This window comes from Zonotrichia albicollis, chromosome 3, assembly GCF_047830755.1.
Source record: "Zonotrichia albicollis isolate bZonAlb1 chromosome 3, bZonAlb1.hap1, whole genome shotgun sequence".
Classification (NCBI taxonomy): Eukaryota; Metazoa; Chordata; class Aves; order Passeriformes; family Passerellidae; genus Zonotrichia; species Zonotrichia albicollis.
The window spans coordinates 49,824,613-49,839,241 of record NC_133821.1 but is presented as its reverse complement, the minus strand read 5'-3'; the positions used below and the strand labels follow the sequence as shown (position 1 = coordinate 49,839,241).

The following is a 14,629-nucleotide window of genomic DNA, read 5'->3' as shown; positions in this document are numbered from 1 at the left end:
GTAAGGTTGATAAATGCTAAGAAAGATTCCCTCTTTTATAGGGAGTGTTTTAGGAGTTGTTAAAGTAAACAAACTTTTAAGAGTAGGACAAGTAAGTGCAGCATGTCCTGTTACATGATGTCTACTTCTCCAAACATATATTGTACATAGCAGCTCCCCATGCTTACAGAAAACCATCTGCTCTTCAAATGCAGTGTTGTAAATAGATTTAAGTCTTCTAGACCTAGAGTATGTACAGATCAGACCCCCACAGAACAATACTGACTCAACAGGAAGGCGATGGACCTTGGAGCTGGGACCTGCAAGGAGCTGAGACCATCATTGCGCCCCTTGGGCTGTGAAGCCTATGGTTTGTAGGAGTCCTTCCCTCTCTGTCCAAAGCCTGTGCTAATGGGTATTTGTGTCTGTTCCTTATCCTCCCTTTCAGCAGTTTGTAGTTCTTTGGAAACTGAAGAAAAATGCTCTTTTCCAGTGCTTCAGTTTGCCACCTTCAGTGGTCTCAAACATAACAGCCAAATCCTCTTCCCAGGTATTTAGTAAAAAGGGGATCTATTTGCAAAGCTTATTTGTGCTTTTGCTGCATTCTAACAAACATAACCAAGCATTGTAAATATTTTTCATTTGATATAAATAGAAAATCCTGTAAAGGAATGAATTTATCTAATAATATCTAACCATGTGATCAGATCCTGATTCATTAATTTGTCCCTTGGTGTCTTGGGCATATGAAGCAGCTCAACAAGTCTTTTGTACTGGTGGTTTATTATGTGATGCTGTGTTTGATGACTTTTATTTTTTTTTATCAAATAGGATTTTTCCCATATCATTCTTCATCTGTTAATAACAAGCAGTCCATGGTCTATAACTCATGTTGACTTATCCTCATGGGAGACTTTCTCGCTTTCACTCCCAAGAGCAAATATTAAGATGACATATTATTAAGGAGTATTAAACATTTAAATTTATTAGCAGATGTGGCTTAATTTTTTTTTCTTGCTCATCACAGAGTTGTTTATAGGAGTACAGCATTATTAAAAATTCAGTCATACTATAAAAGGTCTGGCTGAAATATGATAAGAAAAGTCCATCTTTGGAAAGAATGTGCCAAGGCCCTTAGGGCTATACTAAGGCTTTACTTTGATTTATCTGTGAGTTAGCTGCTTCCTCATCTCACCTCTGAACTAAGCAGCAGATGTCATCCACCTTAATTCAGTTTCTCCAGAGAATATGTACCACTGGAGTTGTGTCATTTCATTTTAAAAGGATTTTTCAAGGTGCAACCACTGTTACAGACACAACCAGTGTTACATCATTGATTCCAGTAACCACCTCAGTTTCTTTTTGCTAGATGGCAAGTAGAGAGCACAGGCTACCTGTGATTCTTACCCTTCCAAAACCAGCTTCAGACATCCCTTTCCCTTGTTTACATTAATGTGGAGGTCCTAGAGGAAGCTGCTTGCTCTTTATGGTGCTGGCAGCACGTTCAGTTTTGTGAGGGAAAATGCAGGAGGCTGGCTACAGGGCTACGTTAACCATGGATTTTCTCAAAGCAGGTACAAGACCTCCGTGCTCAAGTGCCTCCAGGCTTAGGAACCCCTTGTCTTTAGACACTGCCATGAAATGGGGGTGGGCATCAATATCAGTAAGGCACAGCAACCTCCAGATTCACTTAGGGAGTCTTGGCTAGTCCCAGAATGGGAAATTGTGTTATCCAAAGGGCTGAGATGGCATGAACTTCATACAGCATGAAGCCAAGCAGCTTTTGGAAGGTTCTGGTCTCTTTGGCTTGTCACTATTTCTTGAACTTTTCATGGAGTCCTAAAACTTTATTCTAGTACCAAGGTGGACCGTGCACTTCCTGTGCATGAGAAATTAGGCTGAATGGCATAAATCTTCCAAAGTGAGCAATATAGATGAGGTTTTTTCTGCTCTGAAACCCCAACTCTCCTAGAACTGATAACTTCAAAGAAGAGTGATCCAGAGTAAAATTTTCTGGACTGTAATAAGTATGAAAGTGGACACCATGATCTTTTTTGGGCTTAAACTCTACAGAAATCAATTATTTTTGTGGAACCAGTTTTTAGGGCCACCCTTCTGTAAAAGTTGCCACCACTGCCAACCCTTTTGTGATTGTCCTGACAAGTTAAATGGATGAAGAAGAGGTGGTGATTTTAAAACCAGTTTATTTTCTGGGTTCTGTGTTTGGGTATTATCCCATGTGTCCAAGAGAAGAATGTGCAGAATAATAGCACTGTATTTGAAAATATGATCATGTTTTCTGTCTTCCTCTATTTAATTTACGTTGGCCGTAATTTTACATTTAGTTGCATTTAGGTCTGGCATGTATCCTCCCTGGATTGCATTCTCAAAAGGTGGAAGGCTGCATTGCTCCATTGATTTCAGTGGAGTTATGACAAATTATGCATCACTCATGTAGGAAAGCATAATGGAGAGTTCATTCAAAACCAGAATTTAATATCTTGCAATTTATCCTCACCCTCTGCCCTCAAGAATAAGCTGGAAATAATGGAATGGATAATTTTTTTTGCTTTTTTTTTTCCTCCAAAATACTGAAAATGTGCCTTGCTCTGGGATAGATTATTTAGGTTTAGTGTAAAATTTTCACTGCCTGTTTGCTGTTTTTCCTCATGCCTGCTGTCGGAAATGCATCAGGAAACACAAGTGAGCCTAATTGACAGCTCTGTGGAGGCGAAGGTAGGCTGTGACCTGAAATGAGGACTGTTCTCATAATGAGAGACAGCTGAAAGATTATGTATATAGAGCTACTAAAATAGATTCCCTGGATCTTTTTCATAAGCCAGCAGATGGTAGCAGAGTCTACAGATCTCAGAGAAGGCAAATGTACCTTACTGTAACTGCCCTCATTCACTTGCCATTAATCTTTACTTGTCAGCCTCTTGAGTGCCTTCTGTAGTGCTGACCCTGAAATTGCATCATTTAATTTGTAATCATATATTGCCAACATTTCCCCTTTCTATCACATATCAGCTGGATTAATTCTGCTGTGCTGTAGACCACTGATAGCTATAGGAAAAACCTATGTAGGAAAAAGATATTCATAAAATGGAATAGAGACAGGAAGAAAGACTGATTTGCTGGATAGAAAGGGGTGAGGGAAAAGAGGAAATGAGAGGAAAGAGATGTGAGACCATGGATTTGTTTGTCTGTTCTCTTTCACCCATCCCTGGAAGTCTAAATGGCCTGATACTATTATTTAAGAATTGCCAGAGTGCTCCTTCCATAGCATAAGCACAGATGTAACACAGGTTCTGTTTATGGAGTCTCTTACTTGAACAGAGGTGCTGCATATAGAAATGAGCCAGAGGAGTGTGCTTTCTGAGTTGAAGCCAGCATGTATAATGAATGCGTGAGAGTATTTCTAATTAAATGGGATTCATGGTGTGTTTTTGAGAGAGGATTTGAAAAGGCAGGCTGAATGCTTTAGCTTGTGAAGAGGGGGAGGGACCTAGTGTCTTTGATGACTGATGTATTTTTGCCTGCTCTTGTGACTCTGCTCAAGGATGGCAGGGCTCAAAAGTTCAAATATTGTCAACAGTTAGTCATGTTGAAAGTGTCGTTGAGCTGTGAGTTACATGCTGTGACCCTGCCTGCAGTGACTGGTGAAAAATTGCTTTCAGGAGACACTGACAGACCAAAGAACCCAACATGCCAAAATGATTAAGTCAAAAGTACCATTCTGTCCACTGATCCACTTTTTCCTCTGAAGAATTAGCCTTAGGATAATAAAACACCCTGAAAACTGCATCCATAGAGAGAGAGTATTAAAACCAGCATGCTTGCATAAAGGATGCAAAGTACTCTGTTCTAATTTGGTTTCCATCATGCTGGATTTTTCCCCTCTGTGGCCCTGGAAAAAAAATACAAGATTTCTTCTTACATTGTTCACACTGACCTTAGTGAGAGACAAGAAAAGCCTTCCTTTTTAGAGTTGTTATAACATCCACAGGCTCTAGATGGTACTATGTAATTGCTCTTTTGAGTCTTGCTTTTTGTGATGGTTTCTTGCCTTCTTTTGGCTTCTACAAAATGTAGTGAAAGCAGAGCAGAAAAATGAAATCAGCAAGAAACCTAGCAAATAAAAAATAAAAAGGTCGTGGATTTTTGTTTCAGACTCCATATTTAGATTAGCTTTCTTGTATAATGGGATAGATGTTCTAACAGTGCTTAACACATTGGATTCTGGTATTAAGGAGTTATGCTGTATTGAGTGTTTTCATTGCATTTACTGACACGAAAAGAGAGAAGAATAATGTAGGGTTTCTAAAGAGTTGTAAGTTTTTTGCTTGCTGTGGTGTGTGTGTACAGCCTGCATGAACATCTGTGCATCCCTCTGACACCTCAGTGGGGACACCCAAAGATAACAGCTCTCTGTCACTCAGGTGTCAGGGTTCTACTTTAAAAAGTGGGAAGAGCAATTACACCCCCCAAAAAAAATTAAATCTAACAGCAGAATTATTATATATAACAGCAGAATTATACATAATTGTGTTATGTATACACAATTTCTAATGACCTCTGGCTCCAGAATCATTTATAAAGAGCCTTTCACTACTCCTGATGACATGGGAGACACACACTTTTACAAGAGAGGAATGGGAGTCCGTAGCCTATTGTGTATCCCATTTTTAAGGAGTGACTTACTGTGTTCAGAGACACAGGAGGATAAACAGCTATTTTCTACAGAGCTGCTTTAAAATATATCTAGCTACATAATAAATGCTGCAATATGGATTTTTCAGACTGCTAAAGAAAAATAAAATACAAGACCTAATGCATGTGCTTCTCTAGACATTTTAATTCAAAATCAAGTTTTCCTGTGAAGCTCTTCCCAGCATAATTGTACTAGAACTCCATGGAACTCCAGTTGAGAAAATAAGTGAATCACAATTGATACATTTTATTGTCCATATGCTATCTTACCAGATTTCTGGCACTTTTTACTCATCCTTTTTATTCTTAATCTGCAGTGATTAAAGAACCTGCAGTTTCTGACAATCAGCCCAAAGTACCAACTTTAGTCTGACTCCAGCAAAATGAAGACACCCAAATCAAAGAAGAAAATTCAAGGAGTAATTCAAATTTTGTCCATGAAAATTCCCACCAGAAATTGGGTATGTATGTCATAAAGCTATTCCATGAGTAGTTAGGGAAGAGGAATGTTTATTTGAGACAAGAAAGTGTCTGTGATTATGATAATGTTATATTAACATTTTCTTTAATTGTCTTTTCTATTTCGTGGGTGGACAAGAGGCAATACTTGCTCTCCGTCACTGGTTTCTGGATGTGTAGCATATACTTTTCCAGCAATGGGGAAAATGGTTTAAATATGAATAAAATCAGTCCTTTTCTATCTTAATCTCATGAGCTTTGACTCCATACCTCCACAGGTGCAAGTTCTGTTGATTTTTTACTTACCTGTCTGATAGATGTAATATTTGGGAGCCTTCCAGCACTCTTTTAGAAAATGTAAGTAAACAGTTGCCATTGTTTCTCCAAGGAGTAGATGTGTGTTCAGTGTAATGCCTGGGTTTCTGATGTATGCAGAGCTGTTCTTGTAGCTGGAAGATTGCCTGTTCTTTACCCCTTCTATTCTCCCTTGTCTCCCTCTACCCTTGACTTCCTCTGCTGAAGTAGTAGCAATAAATATTCCACTATCTTAGAGCATGTGTGATTATTTTCCTTCTTACTCAAGCAGTCCAAAGGCAACTTTTGATAGTTTTGCTTTTTTTTTTTTTCATTCTTTGTCATTATGAAACATCTATGTGAAAATTTGTGTGCAAAATATTTTCCATTTTTCAGGTTTATTTACAAAATAAAGCTTAAATTTTGATTAAAAACTTGAAAACCAAAAAATTTTCAGGAAATATGTAAACAAGGGAACATGCAAAAAATACCCAGAAACTTAGAGGAAAATGAAAATGTGGTGTCTTCCTGGGTACACGTGTGGACACCAGCTCAACAGCTGCTCAGCTGAAGAATGAAGTGGCTGAATGTAACAGCCTTGTTGTGTACTGGGGGGTGTTCAAGCTGTCCTAAATCACATGCAATTGACACAAACCAGGAAAAAACCTAACTCATTCATCTTCCAGTTTTTGGCATGGACTTTGCTGGGTGTCTGTTTCTTGTTCTAACTGCAGGAAATAGAAAAGCTGTTGATCAGAACTGCAAATGATGGTCAGTATTAGGTGGTTGCCATCAGCATGTGAATTTATTTGATTCCAGATGCCTAATTTTGAAGGGAGTGATAAAGAAGAAAGAAATTAAATGGGCTGAAAGAATTAAAACTGACAATTACTCGAGGCAAAAATGTAAACACTTGTAAGAACTGTTAAAAAAAGAGAAAAAAAGATTCACGGTCATCTTAAAAGTGCAGGATATCAATTTTTTCACATTCTTTGAGATTGAAAATGCCATTGAATGAAACTTTGGCTACTGAAGCAGAAGAATAGAGTATTTGATCTTTCAAGGGAGACATGTTTGATGCTGCTGTCATCAAACCCCAGCTATAATAATTTAATCTGTGTTCAAGGCTTTTGAAGTTTAATTCAGAAACAATGTTTGGTTTGCATTTGACAACAAAACAATCACACTTTTGTGCCATGAACACAGATTTTTATCTCTAATTTACATGAGTTATAGATGTGAATATGTGTATTTTATCTATATATTCATGCAGGAAAAGCTAACTTCATTCCATGTATTTAATATTTAAAGAGTGACTCAAGATAGTGAAATCATTCAACATGTTAAATGCTCTTCTGTATGTGAAGAGGTATTCATATCTATTCTTTTCTGAACAGATTTGTAATCCTGGAATTGTCATACTGGATCCAAAGTGTAATCTAATTGGTTTTCCTTTCCACTCCTGGCAATATATGGAACGCTCCAGAGAAAAACAGATCTCTAACCACACCTTTGTGAAAAAATGAAAATTCTTAATATTAATGCAAACCTTGAACCACATTCTCGTGTCTTTATAACAATAAACTCTTTGAAGCAGGAATGGTCTTATTAGTCATGTTCTTACCCCTTCTACAGGATACAGAAATTAAGGGTATAGGAGGTAAAAGGTGCTGTTTTAGGGCTTTACTAGTCAAGAGTCCTCAGGTGATAATAATAGAATATTTGTCGGTTGGAGGCAATCATGAAATAAACAGAAGGGCTGCTTTCATGGTGATTTTATGATTTATTTATTAATTTTATTTATTGATTTGCTTTCCACAGGCACACCAAATTGCTTCTCCTTTGACCAACCATCTTGTGTCTTCCAGTGTGGCATAGAGGAGCAGCATAGGAGAAAGGGGAGTAAAATTCTTCATGACTGCTCCTCAGTAAAAGTGACTGGAGCCATTGCAAATGGTGGTGTTTAGGTGCTGCCCTCTGTCCTTTGCTTGGTGCTTCTGCCCAAGGAAATTTGGAAAGGAATGTGAGTTGCAGCTTGGAAGATACCGTGTTACTGTTTTCTGTCCATAATGAAGTAGGTTGTTTGGGGCATGACAGTCTCTAAATTCATCCTTCCTCAGGACCATCGTGTAAATCTTTGGAATATTTGTCATGGAGAATACTGGGTTTGAATGGGCTGGAAAAAGCTGGAGAGTTGGCAGTGCCAGGTGAGGAAGGAATTATTAACAGATGTTTCCAGCCCTAAGGGTCTGCAACATTTAGGGAGCAAGGAAAAGGTGAGCAGAATAAAACAGTCCCTGAAGCTCTCCAGCAAGTCTCTAGTTATCTTTTACCACATACTTAATCCCTTTGAAGAACTAAGATTCTGCACAGAGCTTCATTGCCAAACTAATTTCTTCAAGTTTGCAGTTTCTCCCTGCATTTACATGGAAAAGTGCAAGTGTGCTAGGCGAGGTTTTGCAACCTGCCAGGTTACTTTGGGGGGAAAAATAAAGCTTCTGTAGCAAGCTTTTGGTGTGAGAGCTAAAGACTGAAACATCTTAATAGATACAGAGACTTACCCCAGACAAGTAAGGCATGTTTGTGCCTTGCTTCCTTCCCACAGCAGCTGCTGGAGTTTGCTTTTGTTGAGTTTGGGATAAGTAAATAAGGACATCACCACTGCAGTTTGCAAATGCCTAAATAAATTGTATACTTCTCTGTTACCATGTGTTAAACTGCAAAGGTAGTAGTAATTTCCCTGTGTTTTTATCTTGCCATGATATTTCCTTTTAAGTGGCAAAAGAATTAAAAATGATGGGCTGATAGTCCCTTGCTGAATTCTGTCTCATGTGCTTTATAGTTCCTCCTAAGGCAGTATGAAATTCTCTGGCTATTTAAAAGATGGTATGCTTTGTGTAACAACACAGAATTAAACTTCAGAAAAACATCCGACACCTACTGAAAAATTCTGAGGCTGCATAAATGCATCTAGCCTGCTCCATTTATATGACTGATATGGCATAATATTAAAACTTCATGTAGTTATTTAGGAAAAGTAAATAAAATGGATGGTTTATTAAAGTGCTGAATGTGGATCACTATTAGAAGTTGGGGAGCCTTAAGGTCAAACTCTTTCTACATTTGGATATGACTCTTTTAAATGAAGTACTCAGTGCTTTGAAAATGTTAGCTAGTTTGATAAATCAGCAAGGAGCTACTATTTCTATCATGTCCTCTGAGCAAAAGCACTGCTCTCTGTTGACATCCTAAGGATAGAAGCACAGGCAGCTCATAATGATATAACTGTTTGTATAATGTTTACATGGAAAATAGAGAATAATCATTTTGGATGGTACTAAGAGAAATTGAATTCTTTACCTCAAGAAAGAAAAGAAAGTGAAATCATTTTGTTCCTATAATAACAGAAGGAGGGTTCCAACTTGGTGCCTCTATGAAGGTCTGGGGGAAAACAAAATCTCAGCAGCCGGATAAATTGTGTACTTTATTATTTGGCATTCCTCAAATAAAAAAGAACATGAATGAAAAGACCTGACCTTTTCACAGGCCACAGCAGAGCTCTGACAAAAGCCAATACTTACAGCTAATAGTTGTGCAATTTAAGATGTGCTGTATAATGATACATTTGTTAACAATTTTTTCCTCCTTTTCTAGATATACATGAGTAGCAAATTACTGCCAGTAGGTATAAAGATTAAGTATCACTTTCCTGATGGTTTTTATCCTCAATTCTATAATTAAAATTGTGTGGAACTACAAGGGAAGATGCTGATACAGTAGCCAAGAAAATAACAAGCAGAAGAGAGGAGCAGACGGTCACTGCTTTCCTGGTGGCCTAAACACTGCACTAATCAACTCATGCTACTTTTGATGTTCTTCTGACAAAATATACAATGGAAGTTTAGGAGTATGTTGTGGTGGAAATAGACTATAAGAGACACTTTAAAAGCAACAAAATATGGGAACTGAAATGAAACATGATGTGCTGATGTAACTAGGCATCTAGCAATATCCAGATGGACTGTCAAGCCTGGAGAAATTCAAAAGTGCTTTTCAAAATAGAAATCTCCCCTTGCCCCTGGTTAACCCATTTTCAATGTTTCTTTTTCTTTTTAATGATTACAATGCAATAAAGTTTTTATTTTATTTTATTTTTTAATTACTTATCTTCCAGTTTCCCTATAGGTAGAAATCAGCAGCAGCTATTTCAGTACCTGCACATCTGGTGCCTCATAAAGGAATGTGCCAGAACCATCAGAAATGTTTAAAACAGTGCTTAGACCAAACACCAGCTATCAATTCAGGTATATAGAGAGAAAGAACACAATTAGAAATAACTGTTGGACCAAACTCCAGCAGATGTTCAATTACCCATGCTATCTACCTACCTTGCAACAGACTGGAAGTGCAGTTGGTGTTGTATACATGCATTGTTTCAGGACTGGCTTTGAATTTCCATGTGTGGTGCCATCTGTGCTAACAAGCAGTGGTCCTACCACTCCCCTGCAGCCATCCTGCAAGGGATGTCTTGTTGCACAGTGTCTCTTTCTGTGCAGTTTGCATTTGTCTGCAGCAACGCGCTTCACAAAGAAAATGTGGATTGTGTTGGTAAGGATAGTTGAAAGGTAATGTGCTCCTACCAGCGTTCTTCAGCAGATATCATCTAATTTCTATCTGCAGAAGGGTTTACATTTCACTAATTTTAGTTATCCCTAATCAGTGTGGGAACACAGCTTGAACTGCTGACGCCTGCAAAGCTCAGGGCTGGGTAAGGCTCTCCCTGCCCTACCCAAAAGGTGTGACTGCTGCTCTGCTGACAGTGAGGAGAAGAGCCCCAGCATAAGGAGAGAGTGCGCTTCCCACCTTCAGCTGGGCTCTAGGTCATTCCAAGGAATAATTTCCATACTTGGTCATTAACTTGATCTAGTGACAAATTAAAAAGCATGTTCTGTCCTGCCAGAATAGAAAAATTACTTTTTTTTATCCCTGCACAGCTGCAACTGAGAGAAACAGAAATTAATATTGCTCCTAAATGTGGATCTAGACTGGAGAATTGCCAGACTAACAGGGTAAGGGTGAAAGCTTTCTTGCTTTTGACAGGAGAAAGGCTTTAAATTTGCTTCCTAAGCTGATGGGTTTTGAAATGGAGTTCTGCAAAGCTAGCAGACGGGAATTAATTTTTATTGCTAAAATTGTGTGTGTGATGTTGGGAAATCAGCCAGTCTACAAGTGTGTCCTGTCAGCGGAGTGTAATATTTGGCAATGAATGAGTTACAGTTTTTTCCTCCTCAAATGCCTGGAGAAAGACTACTGTTTACACTGAGGAAAAGCTGTAGATTGACAAGTAAGTAAAAAGAGGGTCCACAACCTCTCCTTTAGAAGATGTAATATTTTAAGCAGTTTTGAAAGAAAATGCTTCTTTTTTGCCATACTTTAATATTCCTGAGCCCAGAGTGACAAGACACATCAGTCCTTACTCTCTGATAACCTTGGAAAAGTTCCCTTTTAGTTTGAGGGACCTGAAGAACTTTAAAAGTGCCTTCAGGGAGTGCAAAAGTCTCTCAGGGGCTGGGAAGGATGGAGGGATTTTTGCTTTTCATGAAAGGGCCAGCATTCACTGTTGATGACTGTCAGTAAAATATCATTACTGTAGACTGTTCTTTTGATTGTCCACCACTGCCTGAGTCCCTAGGAGAACTGATGTGTGAAGGTAAGTGATTCAACTTCACAGAAGTATGAAGAGAGCGGTTCAGCTTAAATATGAACAGTACTAAATCTTCTCTGTACCTTAGTGTTGTCCTAGCCATGGGGTTTGTCCAAATTCAGCTGCATGTCCCTGCATCCCTTTCTCTGCTCTCTATGTTTAGTTCCACCAGAATTCATGCATTGGTTTTAAGAGGTAACTGCATGTACCACAACTTCTAAGGCATGGCCATCATTTAACCTCACATCTCATTGAATTTTGCTGTGCTTAGTTTTGTTCAGAACAGGCTGATGTGTTGTGTGCTTTCACATCAACTTTTACTTCCTTGCTTTGCCATGATTTTATATGGGCAGCAGCTAGAAAAGAATATTTGTATGAGGAAACTTTATGTACATTTCACTAGAGAAATGTACTAAAATGAAATTCCTGCCATATCTAGACAAGATTGAAAAGGAATATCTATGTGTACTCTTTTCAGTAACTATTGTGTGCCATTTCAGTGCTTCATTAGTGTCTGTAAGACAGTGTTTATGGGCAACATAGGAAGCAAAGCTGAGCAATGCAGCAGCAGGCAGGAGAGAGAGAAGGAAGAAATGGGAGATTCTGTCTGATGGTGGCACTTTGGGGCATGAGCAAAAAACACCCACTTCAAACTGAGAAAAAGCAAATCCTGTGTAATTAATAACAAGGGAGAGGAAAATCTACAGTGCATTTTAAAACATAAAAGAAAAACATTCAGAAACTAGCCTATTGGGAAATGCAATTTCAAAAATGTTTTTTAAAAAAATTTGCAAACATGCCTGGAGTTGTCTAATCAGGATGTTTGGTGTGTTTTTTTTAATCAAGCTGAAGCTGCATGTTTTATACTTGGCTTAGTGTATGGAGCAATGGGTGGAAGAAAAAGTAAATAATTCTGAGTTGAGAAAATAAAAAACCCCACCTCTTCAAAAGGAAAAGTTTCTTCACATGCAGAAATACACATCAGTGAGAAGAATAGTGAACTTGGTACTTCCATCTGAATCAGTGACAAAGATGCCCTGAGAAAGGAAGATTTGAAGGTAAGGGATTGCTAGTGAAATTTCTGATACAATTTTGCTACCATTCATCAGTGCTTTCTTTAACTTGATGAGCTTTTCCAACAAAAAATACCAGAATTTAGCACTTTGCATATGGTGTTTTTCAGATGAACTTAAAATGTGCCGAGTAAGTACAGCTGAAGATGGTGGGAGTTGTACAAGCTCAGCATCTTTTGGGATCTGTCTCTGTGTACACATTCACTATGCAAACAGCTAATCAAGTTTCAAAAGTCATAGAAAGAAAAGTTTATTCTCCTTCCTCCAAAAGCAGTTAATTTCCTGGGATCTATTGAGTCAAATGCTGTATTTACGATGTTCAGTTCCTCACTTAATCAAAACTAAACACTTAATTTTACACTTCATATCTCCAAAGAGGAGGGTGAATAATTTATAATGAATAATTTTATGAATTTGGCCTTTTTCTGTTCATGAATTATCCACAAGGGATCAGGACTTCTCGGAGGTACTTCCACTCAAATTTATTCACTGAATAATTCTTGATCTGCAGCAGTTTGTTGTGAGGTTTGATAAGATTCCAGCTGTTCTGATTGGACTCTTAGGAAGATATTATAATTGCCAACTCAATGTGTACAAGTCCTAAACTGGTGCTTCCAGGCTGACTCATTGCGACTGCTTCGGCACTTTTTATAGCTTGATATTTTTTTTGTTTGTTTGTTATATTTTAGGAAATTACTCTCAGCAAGCTTTTTTTAGGAGTCACTGAATGCAAAAGTTCCATAACGTAGCGGAAATCATCTGTTAGTGATCCTGATGGAAGGCTTAAAAGTCTGGGAAGTAGCTAATGCTTTGAAAGTCTTTCAGGAGGACAGTGCACTGTGGAAAAGTTCTTTGGCAGTGTTGAAAGCTGAGGCAGAGCAGAGCTCTCAGCCTGTTCTGTGCAGCACCTGTGCTATCTAGGTCAACATCTATAAGGTCAATTTGAGTCCCACCTCAAAGCTGCTCTTTAAATCAGTTTTCAGTGATGGGTTGTGTTTACCATGGAAGAATAGCCAATGGATGCTCTTGTTCCCAAAGTTATTTGCTCGCCTAGGATCAACTGTGTTTACTGTGCTGTCTCCTTTATGCTACTGGTTATGATATCCTAATCCAAACTTAGTTGGTTTTCTGTGAGGAACTAATAAGGAATTTAGGGAAGGTCACATTTTTAAGATAAATGGATAGACACCAATTCATGTTTTGGCTTTGGTAACCAGAAGAACAGGTTCTTCTCTTAAATCCTATCATGTAACAAACCATCATATAAATCAGGAAACTTAGTTAAATAGATAGATTTATTCTTTGCTTCTCAATCCCTTTTGTGATATCAAAATATTTCTTAACTGGATTATCAGAGTAGCACAGTTGGTGACATGGAGAGTAGTTAATATACAATTTTTAATTTGTTGATAAGCTCCAGAGAAACAGATAATCACCCACGTAGTTGTTGAGGATATAATTATGAATAATTTATATCCCTTATGGAAAAGAGAAGATTTGCTGATTACACATAGACAAAGTTTATGTCAGACATTTTCTTTTTTAGAGGGTTGGCATGTGCCTGACCTATGTGTACATAAACAAGTAGCATCAAACATCAAACCTAGCAAATTATGCAGGTACCTCAGTGTCTCAGAACTTGAGAACACAGATTTAGACAATTCCTATAGGCCCATTTAGATTTAAATGTCTTGTGCCTGTGTCTTCATTTATTGATTAGTCTTTTGATGGACTCCATATTTGAGCAATATACAAAAAATTTTGTTATGTACTCCATATTATACCTAAACTATATTCCAGATATTGATCTTGGCAGGCTTTCTGTCCTCTCTTTTTCTACATTTGTAAAATACTGCCAGGAAAACCTGCTGGATATAGATTTATGCAAAATATTTGAGCGGGAGGGAAAGAGGTGTGTGTTGACTAGACAACCTCCTTCAACCCATTGCTATATGATTCAGGGAATTTTCAAATTCTAACTTAAATAGGAAAAAAGCAAGCAATCAGATCCTCAGTGCAAATTAACCCTTCTCCTGGTTCCCAATTCCTCTCAGTTCTGGAAAGCTTGGAAAGGTTTTTTCTCATATGTAAGCAAAAATATTATTGCTCCAATAGTTTTGTCATTGAAAAGATCAGCTGTTGAACCAAAGGCCTCCTCCTAAGCTCTAAAATGACTGGTTTAGTATGATTAAATATATTCTAAATGCATTGTTTTAGTGTGATTTTTCATGTTTAGAGTACAGGCTTTCATGGCAAGGGAGCTATTTGAAAGCAATGAAATGTGTGCGTGCTTGTGCATGTGAGTGAATGCATGTAAATGAGGAGGTCAGAGAGAATAAATTTGTGATGTCCAGAGGCCAAAAGAGACAGCTTTGAATTAGAAGACCAAGAAGGTTTTTACCAGTTA

General features: G+C 38.0%; 1 long non-coding RNA gene across 1 annotated transcript; it reads left to right on the top strand.

Moving 5' to 3' along the window:
* The first annotated feature begins 4,435 nt into the window (after positions 1 to 4,435).
* On the top strand, positions 4,436 to 8,636 carry LOC113459218 (uncharacterized). The gene is made up of 3 exons (XR_003380261.2): positions 4,436 to 5,153; positions 5,430 to 5,508; positions 7,267 to 8,636. It is a non-coding gene; the product is annotated as an uncharacterized LOC113459218 (long non-coding RNA).
* The last annotated feature ends 5,993 nt before the right edge of the window (positions 8,637 to 14,629 follow it).